This window comes from Camelus bactrianus, chromosome 8 (genome assembly GCF_048773025.1).
Source record: "Camelus bactrianus isolate YW-2024 breed Bactrian camel chromosome 8, ASM4877302v1, whole genome shotgun sequence".
NCBI classification, from domain to species: domain Eukaryota; kingdom Metazoa; phylum Chordata; class Mammalia; order Artiodactyla; family Camelidae; genus Camelus; species Camelus bactrianus.
In genome coordinates, this window is record NC_133546.1 from 66,862,455 (window position 1) to 66,879,863 (window position 17,409).

General features: G+C 39.8%; 1 long non-coding RNA gene across 5 annotated transcripts in view; it reads right to left on the reverse strand.

Moving 5' to 3' along the window:
- Nucleotides 1–1,034: 1,034 nt before the first annotated feature.
- LOC123613623 (uncharacterized) overlaps nt 1,035–17,409 on the reverse strand; it is a 39,046-nt gene continuing 22,671 nt past the window's right edge. For 2 of the 5 annotated variants that reach the window (XR_012508747.1, XR_012508751.1), the window contains exons 3-6: nt 11,792–15,925; nt 9,792–9,925; nt 6,135–7,238; nt 1,035–4,760 (exon numbers count right to left, since the gene is read on the reverse strand). This is a non-coding gene — a long non-coding RNA (uncharacterized LOC123613623). The remainder of the gene's footprint in view (nt 4,761–6,134; nt 7,239–9,791; nt 9,926–11,791; nt 15,926–17,409) is intronic. The other 3 variants (XR_012508750.1, XR_012508748.1, XR_012508749.1) reach the window with 3 other exon arrangements.

Consider the following 17,409-nt stretch of genomic DNA (forward strand, 5'->3'; position numbering starts at 1 on the left):
CTTGGGAATTACTATTCCCCTATGTTCAGCAAGTGTCAATCTTCCTCCAGATGAATTCAAAATACAAATTTCTAATACAGCTATGTGGAGGTAGGCTAATAATCTTAGGTTTATTTTTTTTAATATTCATTGGTGTACTATTTTGACTGAAAAGGCAAGACAGTATGGTTACATTTCTTGATTAGGATCAGATACATGGATGCATTTAAGCACTTAGTGATAGCAGCCATCCTCATATTTTAATAGAATCACTGAGCATCCATCAGGCAGGCACAACTGCAATGGTCATCATCAACAATTAACACTCACGTTGCAAACTGATCTGTAGAATCAGTGCAGTTCTGATCAAAATCTCAGCTGTCTTTGTAGAAATGGACTAGCTGATATTAAAATTCATATGGAAATGCAATGGACCTGGAATAGCCAAGACAAAATGAAAAAGAAGAGCAAAGCTGGAGGAAAACCACTACCTGATGTCAAGTGTCATTATCAAGCCACAGTAATCAAGGCAGCATGGTATCAAAATAGACACATACATCACTGGAACTGAACAGACAACCCAGAAATAGACCCACACACATATGGACAACTGATTTTTGACAAAAGTGTAAAGGCAATTGGGTGGAAAAAGGATAGTCTTTCAATAAGTGGTGCTTAAATACATGTAGGAAAATGAACTTTGATCAATACCTCACATCATATAAAAAATTAATTCAAAATGGATTATAGACCTACCTGATCAAAAGCACACAATTCATAAAAGAACAAACCACCTTCAACTTCATCAAAATTAAGATTTTTCTGCTCCTCAAAAGATACTGTTATAAGAATGAAGAGATAAGATGGACTGAAAGAAAACATTTGCAAATTATGTATCTGGTAAAGCATTTATATCCCAAATGTATGAAGAATCCTCAAAACCCAGTAACAACCCCATTTAAAAGGCAGGGGGGAGGTTAAAAAAAGATTTGAATAGACAGATCACCAAAGAAAACGCGAAGATGCATTTGTTTAAAACCTTTTCAAAGCTTTATTGAAACCTCTATGTCAAGGTGACGGTAATTCAGTGTTTTGAAAACAGTAACAAAAAAAGGGTATCCCAGATTCAGATTTACCAAATAAATACTGGACACCAGGGAGCTCATTCCTCAGTCTCCCAGCCAGAGATGGTAAATTCGCCTGTGAAAAATTGCTCAACACCACTAGACATTAGGGAAATGCAAATTAGATACATAATGTGATATCATCACAAACTGATCAGCGTGGATAGAACTGAAAAGACTGACCATGCCTAGTGTTAGGATGTGGAGTGACTGCTAGTAGGAATGCGAAATGGTGCAACCACTTTGGAAATGGTCAATTTCTTAAGGAGTTAAGCATACACCTACCTTATGACCCAGTCATTCCACACTTAAATAAAGATATTTTTTCCAAAGGAAATAAAAGCTTATGTCCATCTAAAGACTTGTACTTAAGTGTTCATAGCAAGCTTTATTTATTTTTTTTGCAAGCTTTATTCATAATAACCCCAAACTGCAAACAACTCAAATGTCCATCAACAGATGAGTACCTAAACAAATGGTAGTATATCCATACAATGAAAAGTACAAAGCAATGAAAAGAATGAGCTATTGATATGTGCAACAACTTTGATGAGTTTCAAAATAATTATGCTGAGTTGAAACAGCCAGACAAAAAGAGCACGTATGATGAATCCATTTGCATAAAACTCTACAAAATGCAAATGAATTCATAGTGACAGAAATAAGGTCAGTGGTTGCCTGGGGGGGAGTTGTGGGGAGGGTCTGACTACAAAGGGACAACAGGAAGAACTCTTTTGGAGGCGTGAAACTGTCCTGTATCTTGCTCATTGTGAGAGTGTCACATACTCTCTTAGTCAAAACTCACGGAACCAGACTGCCTCTACGATATATAGCTTCAAATGAGTTTTCAATACATGAATTGCTAGTCCCTTTGTATATACCAGAAATAAAACAAAAATCCATTTTTAATTAAAAAAATCTGAGATATTAATTGTCCTCTTTGTTCTTCAATGCTGGCCTATAAACATAATACGAAAGTATAATTCAGAAAAGGCCAAATTCAAGAGTTAAAAAAAAATGAAGTCCAAGGGTAACCATCATCTTAACTTGTTCCAAAAAGAATTTCTAACACCTAAAAGAATGAGTAGACTCCTCATCCCTGGGCAATTCCTCAACAAATATTATTTCTTAAAACAGTACTTGTGATGATCCTTAAACAGCTGAGAGTTAAATGCAAACACCTAGAATGCAGATCGTATGATTTACCTTCTGCGAGGTAAAGAGCCTAATCAGGACACGCCCATCTCAGAGTTTCCTCCAAAAATAATGGTCTACGCCAAAAGACAAATGAGTTCCATCTCATAGGACAGTAGTTTCGAAACTCTTAGCAAATTCTCCTCGTGATAAAGTATCAATAAACAAACAGATAAAAATGATGGATAGGTACTTTGGTTAAGTTTAAATTTTCACATTTTAGTAGAAAATGTATATTATCGCTTATAGTTCCGTTACCACCTGGGCTCTGGGATTTAGAAAGAACTAGTCCGTTCATTTAGAAAACATTCACGGAAAACAGCTTGTGTCAAGCACCATATATGAGAAATTGTCAAGATACAACAGTGAGCAAGAGAGATTCACACCTTCATGCAGTTCACCGCTAGCGTCGTTTAGTCTCTGCCAAAAAGCATGGCCCCGGTGATTTTAGCCTGGAAAATTCTCAAGGCTAATTACTAACCTTCATCTCTGTCTCTCTCCCTCTCACACACAATCTATATTTGCATGTATAATATTTTGAGGTTGCCAGAAAAAATAAAGGACTTCTACAGCAATTTAAATTTTAGGTAAACAATGAGTAAAATTTTAGTATAAATATTTTAAATGATATTTAAATGAATATTGCACGGGACATACTTAACACTAAAATTTTTCTTTATTGATTATCTGAAATTTAATTTAAACTGAGTATCTTTGTTGTTGTTTTGGGCTAAATTTAGCTATATACATATATATATATATGTTTACCAGATATATATATTAGGTTTACCAGATGGAGATCTGTATCTACAGATGTGGCTATCTTTATAGTGTATGCCATGTCTATTTTTAAGCAATTTAACGTCTTGGAGAAACGTCCAAAATGAACTGTGTGCAAACCTATCATCCTAGGTAATTAAACATAATGATGAGAGATTTAAAGTTTTTTTTATGTAAGCCAATTAAGTGCTACAGGCCAACTCACCAAAATGATGAATTTCATTTAAAGTAGTGAAATTAAACGTTATGGTTGGAAATGGTGGGCTAGCAGACCAGTTTTCTCTGAGGCCACTGATAGTTCAAGAAACAAAAATGTCATTAGCATGTATCATAGAGGGGTTCATACAAACGTAGATAAAATCACTAAATTACTGGGTTTAAAAAAAAAAAAAAAGGAGGGATGAGCAGTGAAACACTTCTCTGTTTTACCCTGCTACAGTTCATGTCTTTGACACTAAGGGAGGATTCTAGGAAATGATTAACCGCTGCCACTCCTCTACTCCCAAATCCAGATCACGTCTAATTTGAGCAGTGGCTCAGACCAATACAGAGCTGGTGTTAGCATGGCCTCGGGCCCTGAGGGCATGGGGGGAGACAACCAACATGTAGCTTTCCCCTGGGGCAGGGCAACAGTCTGCAACTTGCATCAGACTGCGCCCTGGACTAGAATCAGAGCAGAAATTTTGGAAAAATCTTGTCCACCCAGGGATCTGCTTACCATAGAGAAAAGGCCATTATATGCCCCTAAATAAGCCAAGAAAGTACAGAATGCATGTGGGTTAGGTCCTCCCACTCCCAAGGCTAGAGGTAAGAAAAGATTTGGAGCCCGGAGCCTTTTCCTGGTAGCTGACCTGGAGACTAGCAACCTTCCAGCCACTGCACTGCTAGCCCACATGGGATTTCCACCATCCACCACACACCACACTGCCGTGATGTGGGGTGTCTCATCAACCAGCCCAGAAAAAGCCAGTGATGTAAAAACCCGCTCAGGACCCAGCAGCCAGAAAGAGGAAGGGCAGTCGGGACAAATACATATTCCTGGTGAAACAGAACTACCGTGAGAGAAAGAGGAGGGAAAGATGTTCACAAGAGTCAAATGCAGCGCTTACACACGTGCACCCATGAACACTTTCCAGAGCTAAAGCAAGCCGTAATTTCCCTAGGTGACAATTCAGCACATGAAGAAGAGGATGATCATTCCAGAGGCCAACAAGAATGGACCAGGAGACAAAGAAACTAAGAAGGATTAAATAAATTTTAAATGAATAAGCTAGAAAACAAAAACCAACCAAAATAAAGCAGAAAGGATAAATAAATTCAAAAGTTAAAAACAAAAATTATGACCCAGAAAGCAGATAAATTCGTTGTGAATCTGACGGAAGAAGAGAGTGTACATGGCAAGCACACACATGAGATGGAATCTTGGAAAAATATGCAGGATTAAAGATGACACAAACCACTGATATGGGCATGACTGAAAAAAATTGTAAGAGATTACTGCTCGCAATTCTATGGCAACACATTGGAAAACAGAAGAAGTGAATGATTTCCTCACAGAATACAAATTACTTAAATTGCCAATCACCGTAGGAGATGTCGGGCTGGTGACGAAGAATCCATCGTGGAAAAAGTCACAAAAACCAGATGGGTTTAATCTTTAAAGACCAGACGACTCCAATGCGGCTTAAATATTTCCAGGCCATGGAAAAAGAAAAAAAAAATTCTAATTCATTTTCTGAAGCCAGATTAATTTTAATTCCAAAGCTGGATGATAAATACTTTTTAATGCTGAACTCATCGCACTTAAAATTGCAGATATCAAAATTTTAACTAAAATATGAGCAAATAAAATGCAACTTGCTTCTGTCTTAGGTCAGGTTCCCTGGAGAACTCTGCGGTGGAAGTATGCAAGCCAAAGGTTTTGGGGGGTGCGCTCTCAGGAACAATGCCTTTAAGAAAGGGAGAGGCCAGGACTGGGACTGGAAGAAAGAGGTTGAGGTGCAATTCAGTTACCAAGGGGGCTTCAGCCTCATTTACAGAGAGGCTGAACCAATCATGGGAGGCAGGCTGCTCCCTGAGAAACTCAGCTGTGAGCCACCAGCATCTCCAAAGCTCAGGACAGCTGGGGGAGTAAGTACCTCCCGCTGATGGTGGCATCAGAGCAGCACACACAGCATCCATTAGACACAAGTGCCTAGCGTTTCAAAGGATACACTATGAACGTGCAGAATTTATTCCTGATTACAAGTGTGAGATCAAGAAATCTATCATTATAATTCTTTGCATCAACAAACCTTTATAAATGTATGAAGAATAACCATTAGATGCTGAAGCAGCACTGGAAAAACTTGTTAATTCATCAGCCGTTTCTGACACATCTTTAGTTTTACATGTTGCAGACATGTGAATATATCATTCTGATTTTTGTGTAGAGTCTTTTTTTTCTTTCTTGGCTTTCCCTTTACTTCCCCATCCCCAACCCCATCCACATCAACCCCAGTACACAGAAAAGAAATAACTATTAACATACAGGCTCTGAGTCGGTATAGATTTAAATGTGTCCCAGATTTGTTTCAGGTACAAGCATTCTGAGCTACCAGTTTCCACAGGCATGTGTTGGAGAATTTTTAGTTTAATTAAACATGTCCATCTCCAGAGCCATTCTCTCACTCTCCTTTGAACACACCACAAATATTCCCTGAAGGTAATTAACTCAGCCAAGATATAAATAAAAATAAGTAAAAGCTAGAAAAAAATCTTCAAAGTGTGGCCATATGTGCAAACAGAAAGCACACATCTTAGAAGGAGAACTACAGGAGTAGAGGTAAATCATCACCTGTTTGTCTGGGAATTGAATCAGACCCACACGGAAATTCCCAGCCAGTCCTCCTTTATTAACGGCAAATAGTAAACCGTCCTCCAACAAACATCCCCATGCCCTGCCGTTAATAAGAGATTTTTTTAAAAAGTGTAAAATCTGAAATAAGGAAAAAAGGTAGAGAATCCAGGTATCTCACAGATAATCAACACACTTCAGAAATTAATCCGGACCCTTACCTTGGCAGATTGCATCTGGTTGCTTTCTAGACGTAGAATCTCAATCACTGGGAGGGCTGCTAAGATGGAAAAGCACGTCTGGCCTCCGAGGTTGCTGAAAAAGCAGCTTGCCAGCCATAGGATTCGCCAGCCACTCTGGGGTCACCTCAGAGGCATGCTCTCTGGAAGAGACTGAATGGCTGGGGGATTTAGTACCTGGCTCCCTGCTGTTAGTTTGCACGTGTCTGGCCCATGTGTGGACCCTTAGGACCACCACCTGTGGTTAGGGAGCGGCGTTGGCTTCACCTTTCTCCTGAGCCACAAGCCACCGCCAATCTTAAACCGAAAGAATTCTTCGAGCTGCTCTCTCCCATAAGAGGTTCTGGCTGACTCTGACTACAAGCGTTTTATGGTCTGTCCAAGGCAATGTTATTTTCTCTTTGTAGGCAGAGCCTCATGGACATCCAAATATTAACAGAAGTTTGTTGCTAAGTATTGAATCAGGGGCCAATTGAACATCAAGTTTAATGTCTGCAAGCTAAGACACCCTGATACATTGATCTCAAAATAGATGTGCCCAATTTGATCTGAATACTTTAGGTCTGGGACCAACATTCTTTTTCCTCTGGATGGTGTCTGAATGAGTACCATCTAAAAGAAATTCTTTTACAGTTTTCCTTTTCTAACTGGTCCCCCCTTAAATAGGCCATTCTTTTTTTTTTTTCATATACATAAGGCTAAATTAATACCTGTTGGGAAAATGTTAGTGCACTGCTGATTACCTGATCCTTTTCTTAGACATTACATGAAATAGAGTAAAACAGACTTAAAACTGAGTCTGAAATATGTAACATTTCGGACAAATTTTTCTTTGAAGAAATTTTAAGAATCAAGAAGAAAAGCAGATCTTCCTAGTTTTGTTTGGCTGTTTTTTACAGAAAAGAAAGAGCTAGTCAAAGTAGACGGGAACCACTTATCTCAGGCAGTTGGAGTGGTCTTCCGATTGGACACAGAGGACTGGACCAGAGGAGTTCTTTGGACCCTCTCCCAGCTCTATATTACAAAGCTCATGTGATAAAAGATTCTTCTTTACATGTTATTCTTCCACTGACAGTGCGAACATTTCTGGAAAAAAATAAAAGTAAATAATTCTGAAGTTCTGAAGTTGAAAGCTCTCCAGTTCTTTATAAGAAACAGATTTTTTTTTTTGGCATGGAGATAATTAATCTCATATTTTCTATCCATTTGGTGCTACTTTCCCAAGCCTTTATTTCTTTTCATTTTCATTTTCTGCAAATTCTTCTGCTGGAAAACAGCAATTACATTTAACTACAGAGAGGTAGTTAGATGTGTGTGCATAAATTTTATGTTTTCATCCCTTTGTTAAATCACAGTGTATGTCTCTATTCAATTGGTCTGATAACCAAGGCCAATTTAGTTAAGTTATAACGTGAAAACAACCCAAAGTACATTATATTGAATACCTCTTGCTGACAATATGATTGCCTTTTGTTTTTATTTTATTCCTTAAAAAAAAAAAAGGAAGGCTCACATTGCCAATTAGAATCACATTAAGTGGCACTGAATTAAGGGAGAAGAATCTAGATGGAGGTTTAGCCACAGCGATCTGCAAGTTTCTCAAATACCATTTGACAATAACAGGATAATTACTACGCGTTCTGGCTTCCCCCTGCAGTCCTGCCCTGGGAGAGATTCTGTGGCTGTCCCTGCAAAACCACAGTGAACCAGGGAATGCGGGTCCCTTTACCAGTCCTGACTGCTCAAAACTCACCAATGGTTGAGCTGCATTTCTTTGCCCAAATTGACTATCTTTTTTCCCACTTGTGTGGATGTCTTGCCTATGTTCTTTTTGTTGAACGCACTGCTCTCCTGTACCCTGTAAATACTGAGGATTTCTCCTCCTCAGCAGCACTAGAATTTGAAGATAGGAGGAATTTACCGACAGAAGTACGCCTGGAACTGGGGATGGGGAGAAACAAGCCCTCTGTTTGACTTAATTGTGTGCTAACTGAAGGTGGGATTGTGGGTGGGCTGCAGACTACGGTGGAGGTGCTGAAACAGGAGAGACATTCCCCGGACTAATAGATGAGCCTGAATCAAGATTCCTAGATAGGAATCATGTCACACTTTGAAGTGAGACTACCTGGGTAGAATACAAAGTCCAGAGTCACAACCAGATAAAGGAAAAGGGAGCACATGGAGTTATGACTGATTGGGAACCACAAGGTTCCATTCAATACTTCTGAGTAAGGTGCATCCTTTTGGCTGATGGTGATTGCCTGTTAGTGCTACAGCCGAGGACCACACGGGGCGCTGCCTTCAACAAGCAGTCCTAAGTCTCGGCAGCAAGAAATAGACCCACGTGAGCTTCTCCGAAACATGATCCTGAGGGTCTGTCATGAATTTAATGTGTTACAGGGCCCCTCCCCCATTTCTAGTTATGACCCAAAACTGTTCAGTTTCTAAAGTGCCTTATCCCAAGTCATGTTGCTTAATTGGCGATACAAGAGAAACCTCTGAATCCAAGAGAAGGAACATGAAAACATGCCCTTCCATCTCTCTTTTTTTATATGGTTTTTTCAGGATGAAAGCCCCACCGTTACGATGTTTTCCTTTCACTGTGCTGGAAGATTTCTTTTGTAACGTGCTCACAGCTGTAGCCTGAAAAGTGTGTCATGTTTTCCTACCTGCCTTTTCCTAGCTTTTACAGGGCAACATAATGTAGGGGACCGTGTCCGTGGACTGAAAATCGGAAGAACAAATTGCCAGTCCTCATTCTATGATTTTTTATACATATTTTATTTTATGGCCAATATTTATTTAAGATAATCAGGAGGTAAGGAAAGCTTTTTTTTTTTTTTAATGGAGGTACTGGGGATTGAACCCAGGAACCTCATGCATGCTAAGCAGGCTCTCTATCACTGAGCTATACCTGCCTCCCTGTGATTTTTTTTTTTTTAATGTGTAACTTCTCACACGTTTCCCATTCTAAGATCCATTTATCAAATGGGAGAGTTACTAATTCTCTAGCTTTCCACTTGTTTTTAGTCCTAGGATCCTTATTTGCAAGTGGAATTCTATTTAAAACCCCAACATGCAATACAGATCAGAGTGGAACCGCTTAATTTGCAGTGGGGAAACAGCCGTTGGGATGTGGAGCCTTATCCATTTGATTCCAAATAGCCCCTGGGTCACTTCACTCAGGAGACTGAGAATTCATCTTAAAAAGCACAAATCTATATGAGCCTTTCCAGATGTAAATCTGTGATTTAATGATGTTACCCCCATCTTCTTCACTTGGATGCAGAACCCTGGCTTGATTTCAATTTGTATGTATCATGTCAGAGAAAGGGAAAGTTAGGCGGTAAAAACCTCGCAAAATATAAAAAAGAAAAACATTTTTTCCCTAACAGACAGCAGAAAATAGACTTCAAATCTCCATGGGAAGTTTTGTTAAATAGGTTTGATTTCCACCGTTGTATTTGCTGGCTTCACTTTCCAGGTTGGGCTCTGGGAGGCTAGCTTTATGGAGTGGTGGCCCTCCCTCAGTGCTGACAGCGAGGATAACCTCTTCCTGCAGACACTGGCTTGTCTCAATTCCTAAGCCTTCCTCCGTGGAGGAGGGACCCAGACCCATAAACGTCGCATCAACCTCACCTGCCGTTCCATCTTGCAGCACCAGGAACTGTCACCCAGAATCCAGTGACCTGGTCAACTCTGCAGTACCCCAAGGTCTCCACAGGTCCTCTTGATGGGCAGCCAAATAAAGTCAGGAGAAGTATAAGAATGATCTCGTGCAAAGAATATAATTTAAAAAATAATAATTAGTCTCATTTTGTGAATATTAACTATATATCAGGTATTACGCTAAGAGCTTTATGACTACGCATAGGCAAGGCAGGTTTTAGTACTCCCTCCTCACTGAGAAAGAAGCTGAGACTCAGAGGTTTTCAAGAACAAAGTCAGTATCTAACGCACGAGTGATGCACCTTATCACCCGCAGGGTCTCCTTCCCCACTCCCACTGGAGTTACGCGTAGCTAAGACCCAGAGATCCTGACAGACCCCTGCAGCCTTGGACGACTGGTCTCCTGATCGCTTCCTTGGTGCAGCTGACAAATTGGTCATAGGGAGACCATCAACCTAAATATAGGCCGTTTAAAAAACCGCTAGATGTTTAGAAAATATTTTAGATCACTGACTACGGTGGAAAGTAATTTACTGTATGGAAGCAATCACTTAATCACTGCAATTAGCCAAATTATTACCTCTTTAGCTAACTATCTTTTCATTATGTCATTAAAAAATTAAACATTACATTATTCTGGCCAATGCCAAATTCTTTTCTCATCATTTCATCATGAAAAGTGTAATTTACTATATGGTACAATGTAATTTTCTACAGCAATTAAATTTCATTTTATTCTTAATTACAGGATAAATCTTCCCATAACTACCATGACCTATGCCTAACCAACGAGAGAACTTGGCCTTTCAGGAAACTGTAGTTGTAGGGGCTAGAACAAAGGTGGTCAGGTTTTTTCCAGACATGGTAAGAAAGTTCTGACTTTCCATGCAAAAAGATAATGCCCTCAACCTAGCAGTGGTTCTCAACTAGCTGCACATTAGAATTCTCTGAGGAGCTTAAAAAAAAGGAAAGACCTCATTCCCAGGGGTCAGTCACCCCCTAGAGATTCTCATTTAATTTATCTGAGGTGGGGCCTGTCATGCTTTGAAAATCTCTCCAGATGACTGTATTCCCCATGCTGTACAGTATATCCATGCAGTTTATTTATTTTACACATAGTAGTTTGTACCTCTTCATCCTCTGCCTTGCCTCTCCCCCTGACCCCTCCCCACTGGTCACCACTAGTTTGTTCTCTGTATCTGTGAGTCTGTTTCTTTTTTTGTTATATTCCCTAGTTTGTTTTATTTTTTAGATTCCACATGTAAGTGTTCTCATACTATAAAAGGAGTGTTATTTTAAAAGCTGTGAATCACTATGTTGTACACCTGAAACTTATATAATATTGTACATCAACTATATACCTCAATTAAATTTTTTTAAAAGGGAGTTGGAGAGGGTGGGGTAGAAGGACTCTTCAGATTTGTCAGTTAAGGGTATCTCTATCTCTTAAAAAAGAATCTCTCCAGAGGACCCTGATGTGCAGCCAGCATTGCGAACAATTGTGAAGGTAATTTTAGCCTGTTCTGCCTTTAGTCGTGTTTTGTCTGTTTTGAGGGGAGTTACTGGTAGAGTCAAAAACCATTACGTTAGACCCAAGTAAAGGCAGAAGGCAGGGTTACAAGGATGGATGCAAAAGACCCAGACAGCCAACCTGACTGTAGGTTCATAACCTAGAGAGTGAGGAGTTTGCAGTTATAGAAAGATGAGCCATTGGCTATAGACCAAGATTCTAGATAGTCATGCTCAGTTGCCAAATACTCCAGTATCATTTGTCAGGGACTTGCAAAATGGTCAGCAATTTGAGTAGATAAATTATCTGCTATGGGACTGTGTACCTTAGATCCAAAAACAAAAGTTACCTGAGTTAACGAGCTTCTTATAAAATCCTGGGCCAAAGTATACCTATGAGTAGATGCACTCTTGATTCCACTCAATTCATTTTAATATGCAAATACACACCTGACACTTACCAGGCTCTGGGTAAGATACTTTTGTGATGACAAAGTTGAATGACAAGTGGTTTCTGCTCCAGAATGTGCTCTGTGACATTGCTGGGAGGGCGGATGGAGAAGCCTTGGCTGCACTGGGTTCAGTCTTGAGTAAGACAGCAAGCATGGCTGGGAGGCTGTCTTCAGCCCCTGAAGATATTTCTATGAGGGAGGCTCAATGATCATGGTTTTCCATACACTGATCAGTTAAGTTAACCAATCTCAGCAGCCCCTAAAGCATGAGTATATGAAACCTGGACACAGAGATCAAAAGGAGGCATATTGGTTTGTTCCTTTTTTCCTTTTTTTAAACAGTTTTATTGAGGCATAATCGATACACAGTCAATGGTACATATTTGAAGTATACAATTTGATGTTTGATACTCATGTGAAACCATCACCACATTCAAGATAATGAACATATCCATCACCCCCAACATTTCCTCTTGTGCTTCCTTTGTAATCCCTCCTTCTACCCCTCTCTCTAGTCTTTCTTCTTCCCCCCGCAGGAGAAGCAGGGATTACTTGCAGCAAGTAAGGAGAACACTGGGGACCCCTTTCTCCATTCTGAAACAACCACTTATCTGCTGTTTATCAGCATAGGCTGGTTTGTACTTTTTAGAATTTCATGTAAATGGAATTATACAGTCTGTGCCCTTTTCTTTGTCTGGGTTTTTCAATCAGCATAATTATTCTGAGATTCACCAATGTTGATGGATGGATCAATAGTTCCTTTTTTATTCGTTTTTATCCTGAATAGTAATCTGTTGTATGTACAGACCAACTCAAGCATCTGTGGAAACTTGTCTGATAAAGGTAAATAAATAAACTGAGGGCTGGATGAAGAGTACAGGCCTGCTCTAAAGAGGGCAGCAGTTACTCAGTCCCAAGTGACCATGTATGAAGTATGGTGGGCTCAGACTTGCTGAATTTTATCAGTTTTTAAGAGAACCTGAAAGTTAAGCTCACATGAGATTTCTTGATTTTTAAAATATAGACAATATTTCACATTTTAGCTACCCTCTACCTTCGGCCCATCCCTCTGGCCCCTGCCATGCTCCCTGTTTCCCAGGACCAAAGAAAGATGTTGCCCGTGGCCACCAGATGGAGACTTCGAATCTACGGCGTGTGGCTTGAGCAGAAGGAGTTGTAAAGATTTCCCCAGCTGATTCTCAGGTGTATTAAAGTTTGAGACCCACTGTTCTAGACACTATGCTTTAATTCAGTCAGTCAGAATCATCTTACCTTTTCTTGGCTGCCACTTCCTGCTGTTGACTCAAACTAAGTTAATTATCAACTAGTCCCTAGAAGTTTTTCCCTTCTACGATCAACTGCTAAGTCACATTTTCCCATCCTGTACTTGGCTACTGACCCTTTAATCCTTCCTAAATTTTATTTTATTAGATAGAGCTTGTGGCTCTAGTCAGTCAAGGTTTTCTCACATCCCAGTTCTTTTACTGAATATATTTTCTATTCCTCTAAGCTTAAAACAGTCTAAACATTTAAGGAGGTGTCTTTTGTCTAAGACATTGAAATGCTGACTCCAATGAAGGGGCTTACTTCTCTCTGCCAGGGTCCTCTATCCAGGCTGACACTGGGCATTAATAGCTGCATTTCAGTATAATTGCAATTTGCCTGATTTTTCTTTTATACAGACCATATTTATCCATTTTCATAAGTAATTTATGGAAAATGAGCCCCATTTCTAAAGACTTTGAACAGTTCCACCTTAGTCCCCTATATTGGTTACTCTTCGTCACTCAGAAATGTTGGATTTCTCGACAGTTCCACTCAGTGCCATGCTTTTTCAATCCACATGCTCTTCTACTATATTTTAAGCCACTATGTGTACACTGATGGCTGACTGGCCCCATCTGCCCCCTAAGTTTTAGGATCATATGTATAACTGCTTGCTGGAAATCGCCAAATAGATAGCTTTCAGGTTCCTCATATCAGCGTGTTCAGAACTGAACTCATCATCTCTCACATGCCCAACCCTGATCCTCCTTCTGATTCCCCATGTCGGCTACCGAGATTTATCTGGCTACCACACTGGAAATCTACCAGCTATTCTTGACTTATTATGCTCTTCCTTCACTAAATCAAATGCCACTTAATTATGTCCATCTTACACCCTGTATTTCACAAATCTGTTCCTCCTTCCAACCCATCCCATCACTATCCTAGTCCGGTTGCTAATCTCTTCTTGATTGGATTCTCTCAGTGACCCCTAAGCCAGCCTCCTGGGTTCCCATTTTGACTCACTTCATTGCCAAAGGGGCTCATCTAATTTCAAATCTGACAGTTTTACTCCAGCGATTAAAACACGTCAGTAGTCTTTCTTTGCTTCTATAATAAAGTCAAAGCTCGTCCACTTGGCAAAACATTACTTTTCAGAACCTGGCCTCATTCTGCATCTTCTGCCATCTCCCACTCTGCACTTTATAACACTATCACAACGAGCTTTCTTCTCCCATAAAACATGCTACCCCGTGCCTTGTACCACTGCTGAAGCAGCTCTCTCTGCTCGGAATACCTTGCTTCATCAAGGACCTAATTCCTGCTCATTCTTCAGTACTCAACTTCCACCTTGTCTTCTTCAGGCTGGCAAACTCCCCGCACCCCAAAGGTCACCATTCTGGACCTGCTCCTCTCATAGCAAGTACTACTTCACTTGAAATTGTAGCTTTCCGTATGTCTCCTCCGGCAGACAATTACCCATCTTCACATCCCTAGTGATTGGCATATGGCAAATACTCTAGAAATGGTGGTTGAAGTTTTAGGGAAGACTGAGTGCTCGGTGTGAGTGACATTTCCCTGGTCTATACATCTAGTAAACCTGACATATATCTATGTCTATATCTGTATCAATAACAATATCTATATCTACCTATCTATATATAGTTTCATTGGACATAACTGTTCTTAGCAAACTCTAGCTCCCCATGCTTCTTCACCTAGAAGAGGGATCAGCATAGTAAATATGATAAATTTTACACTTAGTGAAAATAGGCTTATAAAAAAAATAGATACACAACCAGTTTCTTCTATACAGCATAGGGTACTAAATTCAGTATCTTGTAGTAACCTATAGTGAAAAAGAATATGAATATATATATATGACCGAAACATAATGCTGTCCACCAGAAATAGACATAACATTGTAAACTGACTATACTTAAATGAAAAAAAATAGGCTTTTACAGGTCAGATGGTTTCTGCTGCAACTTCTCCAAAATGCTGTCATAGCACAAAAGCAGTCATAAGCAAATAGGGATGGCTTCATTGCAATAAACTTTATTTACAAAAATAAGCAACGGGCCAGATTTGGTCTATAGATCATAGTTTGTCTGCTCCTTACCTCAAGGCTTCCAAACGAACTCTCAAACTCTAACACCTTTCTGCCACAGGAAGCCTGGAGACCATCACCAGGTGTCCGGTGATTCCCGAGAAGTCCCAGCGCGTTTGTGAGTGCTCAATACCAGCGTGATTGGGCTGCAGGAAACAGCCTTTGCCATCACTGCCAGGAAGGGTGTGGGGCAACGGTATGTATGTTCACGTGGTTTTGAGGAAAAGAGACGCTGACTCACAAAGAGGGATCCCTGGGGATGAGGTGGATTTGTGATCACCATCATGCAGAATCCAAGCCAACACAAGATCTCAGGCTGGTTCTGGAACAGACAGAATGACATGAAGGCTGGAAATTACATCCAGGCTCTGGCCACTGATCTGGATGACAATATCCTCCATAAAGAGTAGGAGCAACCAGAGAAGATTCAGGTGACACTTCTGGTGCCTTTACGTCCAAGGTCGGCAAACCAAGACCAATGTGGCAGTGGATGCACCATGTGTATGACCAAGAAGAGACAGTTCTGAAGGCCTTGTCTATTAATGACTAGTTTATACACCTAAAAACAGTCCAACATCAAGTCACCGGTCCTTATGATGTATAATTCCCCTTCTTCCACTTCGTGAAAACAGGGACAGTACTTACCCATCTCCAGGAAACGGGCACATTATTTTAGACCTACTTCTTTACAGATTGGCTCTGCCATCTAATCTGCACGTTTTCCAGAGCCCACTGGGATGCGGTTGAGGTAGTTTCAACGTAGAAAACTAATGAGAAGACAAAATAACAAAAATCTACTATACATTACATAATACTTTAAAAACTATAACTTTTAAAACAAAACACATATAAATATTTGTTTAAAAAAAGTAATTACACATATATAAGAGAGACATACTTGTGTCATGGTTAAGGCCACACATAAACTTTGAGATTAAATGACCTGGGTTTGAATACTCAGTTTATCCACCTGTTAGCTTTGTGATCTTGAGCATTTTACTGACCTTCTCTGAGGCTGAGTTTCCTCACCTGTAAAATGGGGGTGATCATTAAACCTACCTCATAGCATTTTGGGGAGAATTAAATGAGCTAATGTATGCAATGGACATGGTGCAGGAAAAAGTGCAATAACTATTAATTAATATTATTTATTCAGCTTACGGACATCCTTGATGTAGATATTGAGTCTCACATTCTTGCAGTAATTCAATGGCTTTTCAGAAATATGAAGGTAACAGGCTAGAGACTGAGAGTAAGAAGGAACTTCCAGCCAAGAAAGTTAAAGGCCAGAACCTGGATGAGGATTCAAGCCAATTTAGAGATTTGATCTAGAATTTGGTCCTTTCATCATTCATCTTGGGTGGATACCAGAGTTTCCTTTTCAAATGCTCAGGAAAGATAGTAATGTTGCAGCTGCTGCTCATTTTTATGCATTTATGTGTACCCACAGCATCACTTTTATTATAATAATACCTTAGCAATAATTAATGAGAACATACTAGGTGATGATAAATAATGTAATTTTTTCCCTCAAGACTGGGAACAAGGCTTCCCAATTCAGATCCCACTCTTGCCACCATATAGCTTTTCTCTGAGGCTCAATTTTGTCATCTGAAAATGAGGCAGTCGAAACAGAGGTTTCCAAGGCCACTTCCAGGTCTAACGCTCTGTGACCAGACCACTCCATGACAAGGTCACAGGCGTGAAAGCCAGGGCTTGCTCTCCCTGTTTCTCCCTTTGTGCCTTTGGAATCTCTTCTCTTCCACCTTGTTGTGTTTCCTCCATGACACGCTTTAACTAACAGTGCCCATCACCAAGGCCTCCCCCTTCCCCAATATGGTGATTTACTAAGGATTTTAAATTTCAGTACAAAACTCCCCTTTCCAAATCATGAGGAGATCATATCCTCTGATAGTTTAGAACCCCTCAGCCTTTCTAGACTAAATCTGGATACACACACTTTCACAGTCCTGTCCTTGAAATACTTGCACATTTTCCTACAAAATTATTAGCCCATATGCAATCATTTCCTTCTTCTGATGGAGATTTTTCTTACTTTTAACAAATGACCACTTTCACAGACAATTATACAGTTCTCTTTCCAACTCAATTTATTTTGTTCTCTGCATGTCTTGATAAGAAAACATTTCTTAAATACTTTTACTTTAGATTTGGGGACAGCTTTTATTTTTTTTTTTTCCAGTCTTTTCAATTCTTTCCTTCTAGATTCAATGCCATTTTTCCCAAATAA